Source organism: Trichechus manatus, unplaced genomic scaffold (genome assembly GCF_000243295.1).
Source record: "Trichechus manatus latirostris isolate Lorelei unplaced genomic scaffold, TriManLat1.0 scaffold00185, whole genome shotgun sequence".
NCBI lineage: Eukaryota > Metazoa > Chordata > Mammalia > Sirenia > Trichechidae > Trichechus > Trichechus manatus.
In genome coordinates this window covers 3,528,722-3,535,956 of record NW_004444121.1, presented here as the reverse complement: position 1 = coordinate 3,535,956, position 7,235 = coordinate 3,528,722, and the positions used below count along the sequence as shown (strand labels likewise).

The 7,235-nt window shown below is 44.6% G+C and overlaps 1 pseudogene; it reads right to left on the bottom strand.

Annotated features, from left to right (window-relative positions):
• Window positions 1-7,235, bottom strand: part of LOC101344985 (WD repeat-containing protein 76-like) — a 31,011-nt pseudogene that overhangs the window by 20,944 nt on the left and 2,832 nt on the right.

Genomic DNA, 7,235 nt, shown 5'->3' with positions numbered 1-7,235 from the left:
CCCTTGAGAACAGGAACAGGACAAGGATGCCCTTTATCACCATTCTTATTTAACATTTTGCTGGAAGTCCTAGCTACAGCAATAAGGCAAGAAAAAGAAATAAAGGGCATCCAAATTGGTAAGGAAGAAGTAAAACTGTCCCTATTTGTGGATGATATGATGCTATACATAGAAAATTCAAAATACTCCATGAGAAAACTACTGGAACTAACAGAAAGATTCAGCAGAGTAGCAGGATATAATATAAACATAGAAAAATCAATTACATTCCTATACACTAATAAAAAGAATGACAAAAAGGAAATCAGGAAAACAATACCGTGTATAATAGCCCCTAAAAAAATAAAATTCTTAGGACTACATCTAACCAGGGATGTAAAAGACCTATACAAAGAAAACTACAAAACACTACTGCAAGAAACCAAAAGAGACCTACATAAATGGAAAAACATACCATGCTCATGGATAGGTAGACTCAACACTGTGAAAATGTCAATTCTACCCAAAGCAATCTACAAATACAATGCAATCCGGATCCAAATACCAACAGCATTCTTTAAAGAGATGGAAAAACTAATCATTAACTTTATATGGAAATGAAAGATGCCCCAGATAAGTAAAGCATTATTGAAGAGGAAGAATAAAGTAGGAGGACTGGCACTACCTGACCTCAGAACCTACTATACAGCTACAGTAGTCAAAACAGCCTGGTACTGGCACCCATCCTCCCTCATTAACATCACAGCTGCAGGATTTACAACATATAGGAAAATCACACGGTAAGACAGGTAAGACAGTACACAATACTGGGGATGCCAACACAACTTGTTCAAGGCAAGGTCATGGAAGCTCCGTAGACACAACCAAACTCCCTGAGGGACCAAAATACTGGGCTGAGGGCTGTGGGGACCATGATCTCGGGGAACATCTAGCTCAATTGGCATAAGATAATTTATAAAGAAAAGGTTCTACATTTTACTTTGATGAGTAGCGTCTGAGCTCTTAAAGGCTTGTGAGCAGACATCTAAGGTACTCCACTGGTCTCACCTCATTTGGAGCAAGGAAGAATGAAGAAAAGCAGAGACACAAGGGAATGATTAGTCCAAAGGACTAACGGACCACAAGTACTACAACCTCCACCAGATTGAGTCCAGCGCAATTAGATGGTGCCTGCTACCACCACTGACTGCTATGACAGAGATCACAATAGAGGGTCCTGGATAGGGCTGGAGAAAAACGTAGAACAAAATTCTAACTCACAAAAAAAAAAAAAAGACCAGACTTACTGGTCTGACAGAGACTGGAGAAATCCGGAGAGTATGGCCCTCTGACACCCTTTCAGCTCAGTAATGAAGTCACTCCTGACGTTTACACTTCAGCCAAAGATTAGACAGGCCCATAAAACAAAACAAGACTAAATAGATACAGCAGCTCAGAGGCAAGGACTAGAAGGTAGGAGGGAACAGGAGAGGTGGTAATGGGGAACCCATGGTCAAGAAGCGGGGAGTGTTGACGTCGTGGGATTGGCAACCAACATCACGAAACAGTATGTGTATTAACTGCTTAATTAGAAACTAGTTTGCTCTTTAAACCTTCATCTAAAGTACAATAAAAAATTAAATACATACATACATATATAATACATAAAAGAAAGAAAAGACCAAAATGGGTGTCAGAAGAGTCTCTGAAATTTGCTCTTGAACATCAAGTAGCTAAAGCAAAAGGAAGAAATGACGAAATAAAAGAGCTGAACAGAAGGGTGGTTCAGGAAGACAAAGCAAAGTTTTATAATGACATGTGCAAAGACCTGGAGTCAGCAAACCAAAAGGGAAGAACACCCAAGGCATTCCTCAAGCTGAAAGAACTGAAGAAAAATTTCAAGCCTCAAGTTGCAATACTGAAGGATTCTACCGGAAAAATATTAGACGACACAGGAAGCATCAAAAGAAGACGGAAGGAATACACAGCGTCACTGTACCAAAAAGAACTGGTCGACTTTCAACCATTTCAGGAGGTAGCATATGATCAGGAACCGATGGTACTGAAAGAAGTCCAAGCTGCACTGAAGGCACTGGCAAAAAACAAGGCTCCAGGAATTGACGGAATACCAACTGGGATGTTTCGACAAACAGATGCAGCATTGGAAGCACTCACTTGTCTATACCAGGAAAGTTGGAAGACAGCTACCTGGCCAACTGACTGGAAGAGATCCATATTTATGCCTATTCCCAAGAAAGATGATTCAACAGCATGTGGAAATTATTGAACAATATAATTAATATCACACACAAGTAAAATTTTGCTGAAGATCATTCAAAAGCAGCTGCAGCTCAACAAGAAACTGCCAGAAATTCAAGCTGGATTCAGAAGAGGACATGGAACCAGGGTTATCATTGCTAATGTCAGATGGATCCTGGCTGAAAGCAGAGAATATAAGAAAGATGTTTACCTGTGTTTTAGTGACTGTGCAAAAGCATTTGACTGTGTGGATCATAAAAAATTATGGATAACATTGCAAAGAATGGGAATTCCAGAACACTTAATTGTGCTCATGAGGAACCTGTACCTAGATCAAGAGGCAGTCGTTCGAACAAAACAAGGGGATACTGCATGGTTTAAAGTCAGGAAAGGTGTGCTTCAGGGTTGTATCCTTTCCCCATAATTATTCAGTCTGTATGCTGAGCAAATAATCCGAGAAGCTGGCATCAGGATTGGAGGAAGACTCATTAACAATCTTCATTATGCAGATGACACAACCTCGCTTGCTGGAAATGAAGAGGACTTGAAGCACTTACTGATGAAGATTAAAGACCACAGCCTTCAGTATGGATTACACCTCAACATAAAGAAAACAAAAATCCTCACAACTGGACCAATAAATAACATCACGATAAATGGAGAAAAGACTGAATTTGTTAAGGATTTCATTTTACTTGGATCCTCAATCAACACTCATGGAAGCAGCAGACAAGAAATCAAAAGACCCACTGCACTGGGCAAATCTGCTGCAAAAGACCTCTTTAAAGTGCTGAATTGAAAAGATGTCACCTTGAAGACTGAGGTGCGCCTGACTCAAGTCGTGGTGTTTTCAACTGCCTAATATGAATGCGAGAGCCGTATGATGAATAAGGAAGACCGAAGAGTTGACGTCTTTGAACCGTGGTGTTGGTGAAGAATATTGAACATATGGACGCCAAAAGAACAAACAAATCTGTCTTGGAAGAAGTACAAACAGAATGCTCCTTAGAAGTTAGGATGAGAGACTACACGTCTCACATACTCTGGGCACGTCATCAGGAGGGATCAGTCCCTGGAGAAGGGCATCATGCATAGTAAAGTAGAGGGTCAGCGAAAAAGAGGAAGATCCTCAACGAGATGGACTGACACAGTGCAGCAATGGGCTCAAGCATAGTAAGGATTGTGAGGATGGTGCAGGACCGGGCAGTATTTCATTCTGTTGTCCATAATGTTGCTATGAATCAGAACCGACTCAACAGCACCCAACAACAACAACGTTGGTGAATTCCTTTATTAGTTCTAATCATTGTGTTGTGAAGTTACTGAGATTTTTTTTATATATAGGCCCTTTTCATTTGTGAGTAGAGATCATTTTACTTCCTCCTTTATAATTTTGATGTCTTTTATGTCTTCTTCTTACCTAATTGCTCTGGCTAGCACTTCCAGTAGTATGTTGAGTAACAGTGGTGAAAGCAGGCATCCTTGTCTTGTTCCAGTTCTTAGGGTAAAAGCATCCAGTCCTTCACCATTGAGTAACATTAGCTATGGGTTTTTCAGAAATGCCCTTTGTTATGTTGAGGAAGTTCCCTTCTATTCCTAGTTTTCTGAGTGTTTTCATCATGAAAGAGTGTTGGATTTTGTCAAATGCCTTCTGCATCAATTGAGATGATCATGTTTTTGTTTTTTCCCCTTCATTCCAGTAATGTGGTATATTGATTTATTTTCTATCTTAAACCACTCTTGCATTCCTGGTATAAATCTCACTTGCTCACGGTGTATAATCCTTTTAATATGCTGTTGGATTCCATTTGTTGGCATTTTGTGGAGGATTTTTGCATCTATATTCACAAGGAATTTTTGTCTGTAGTTTCCTTTTCTTGTGGCGTCTTTGTCTGACTTTGGTATTGGGGCGATACTGGCCTGACAGAATGAATTAGGAAGTGCTATTGCCGCTTGTATTTTTGGAGCGAATGATTTTCATGTGTTAATCTTGTATCCTGTCACCTTGCTGAGCTCACTTGTTAGTTCCGGGAATTTTTTTGGTAGATCTTGGAGTTTTCTGCATAGACAATCATGTCACCTGAAAAGAGGCACGGTTTGATTTCTTTTTCCCATCTGTGGGTATTTACTTCCTTTCTTGCCTTATCGTGCTGGCTAGAACGTCCATTGCCATGCTGAGAGCCTTTGGTAAGAGTGAACGTTCCTTGTTTGCTCCTTATCTTAGCAGGAAGGCGTTCCGTCTTCGCCACTAAGTGTGACGCTTGTTGTAGGTTTTTGGTAGGCGTTCGTTACTAATTTGATGACTTTTTGCTCTATTGCTAACTTGCTGAGACGGTAAAAAAAATCACGAATCAGTGTGGAATTTTATCAAATGTTTTTTCTGCATAGATTGATGTGATCATGTGATTTTTCTTCTTTAGCCTGTTACTATATTGGACTGATTGTTTTTCAATCAATTGCATCCTGGAATAAACCCCAGTTGGTCATGGTGGATAATTTTTATATACGTCTGAATTCTATTTGTTAATATTTTGTTAATGAATTTTTTATTTAGGCTCGTGAGAGACATTGGTCTGTAGTTTTCTCTCTCTGTGTTGTCTTTGTCTGTGAGAGCACAGGGCAACATGCCTCCTGCGGTCACCCAGCCCCAGTTTCTGGGCAGCCCCCTCTGAAAGGCTACATAAGAAAGCAGCAAGGGTGACCACGGGTGGCACCCTGTTCTGACGAACGGATGGGGGAGGAGGTGGGAGGGAGACCACTCTATACCTTTTTCTGTTTTTCTCCTATTCAAAGTATTTAAAAATATTCACCCGAGATAAACAAAATGTGGTACATACAAGTGAGGGAATATTACTCAGCTGTAAAAAGAGACGAAGTCCTGAGAGCCGTCACGGCACAGATGAAACTTGAAAACACCACCCTGAGCGAAATGAATCAGTATCGAAGGGTCAGATCCTGTATGATCTCACTTACATGCAATAAGCAAATATATAGAAACCAAAGTTTATTAGTGATTACCCGAGGTGGGAGGGAGGGGGAAAGGGGAAATATATGCTGAGGGGGCATCGGGTTTATGCTAATGGTGGTGGAATGATTTGGAAAAGGATAAGGAGAATGGTTGTACGACTCGAACAATGTCATCAATGCTGCTGAATTGTACCTGTAGGAACTGAGATGGCGTCTATTTTGTCATGTGTGTTTTCACCACAATAAAACAACAACAAAAACGAACCAAATCACCTGAGAGTAGGGGGAAGAGCCGCCCTTCCGCCTGCAGGCAAAGGCCTGCCCCCAGCTCTGCCTCCACAGTCCCCCTCCACTGGGCTGACAGAAGATGGACACGCAGCCAGTGCTCCTAGCTGTCCCCAGTCTCCTGCTGCCCTCTGGGAGGACCCAGGCAGGGGGACAAAGGAGCACCCTGGGGACAGTGGCCGGGTTCTGGAATCTTCTGGATTAGCCTGGCTGTGGATCCTGAGCCCCTTTCTAGAACTCTCTAGGGCCAAGCTTCCCAGCAAGTTCCCTCCCCTGCCCTTCTGGTCAGGACCCCTGCCCCACAGAAGCCCACCACCAACATGGGGCTGAGTCAGGGTAGTGTCCTGGGGCCCATGAGGATCACCTCTGAGACCCTCCAGGCTGCGAGCCCTGCCTCAGGGCCCCTCGTTCTTCCCCCGAGAGGAAGCCTGTGACCCCTGCTCACAGGAATGAGGGGCAAGATGTTCCTTCTCACGGGGCTCCTGGTCCACCCCACATTTCAGGGTCATGGCCCAGCGACACCGGCCAACAAAATGAATGCCATTTGCTATGGCACGTCCTTTTTTTAAACCAAAACAACAGAGTTATCACCCACATGACTTTTTAAAACATAAACCAAATCACGTCACCCTTCTTCTGAACCCCGACAACTCCCATCTGTTCTTAGATTCTTTTTTTATTTTGTTTATACTTTTCTTTTTTTTTTTTTTGCTTAGTTTTTTCAAAAATTGTTTTCTTAGTTTATTTGTTTACTGATTTTGATTGATCGATTGACTTCAGTGACACTCTTTTCTGTGCCATGCTTTGCTCTGACAAGGTCCCGACAACATGTCATGGCCCTTATGAGCATACAGTGATGGCTGATGGGGCCAAGGGGGAGGCCCGTGCTACGGCCCAGATGAGGAAAACCCCTGGGCCCTGGACGGATGGTGGCCCAGGCTGAGGGTCGTCTCGGTTCCTGGCATACTCGAGTCCATTGTTGCAGCCACTGCGTATTTCGAGCGTCCTCCAGCCCAGGGGGCTCGTCTTCTGGCACCGCATCAGACAGTGTTCTGTTGAGATCTACAGGGTGTTCACTGGAGGAGGGTGCAGGCCTTTCTTCCTGGTCTGCCTGAGTCTGGAAGCTTCACTGACACCTGTCCACTGTGGGTGACCTGCGGGTATTCAGTGCTGGTGGCATAGCTTCCAGCGTCACAGCAACACACAAGCCACCACAGTGTGACACTCTGACAGGTGGGGGGTGGCCTGGGGACGTGCATACGTAAACATTCATCAAGCTACACACCGAGGGCAGATGGATTTAATGCACTCGGCTGTCCGTACGCCACACTTCATTTTTCAGATGGTAACACAAAGCAGACTACTGCAGTGACAGCACAGCCTGCAGGAGAAAGCGCAGAGGCCGAGGGAGCCCCCTCTTGGGGAGCCTTCCTCCACCGGCAGGAAGGGGCCACCCTGGGGGGGAGGCGCTCGGCGCTCAGCAGGGCAGTGATGGGCCCAGGTGGGCTCAACAGCTGGGACAGGAGGGCGGTAGATGAGGAGAAGGCCGGAGGCCCCTGGGGAGGCCAGACCATGCCCAGAGGATGAGGCCGTGGCCTGGGCAGAGGCGGCAAGGATGGAAGGGGGCTGGGGGGTTGGGGGCTTGTGGGGCAGGTGTAGGGCTGGCTCATGGACGGCAGCATGCAGGGCTAGGGTCCGGGGGGTCGTGGCTGACAGCGGCCCTGTGGCAGGGAGGGGAATGGGGC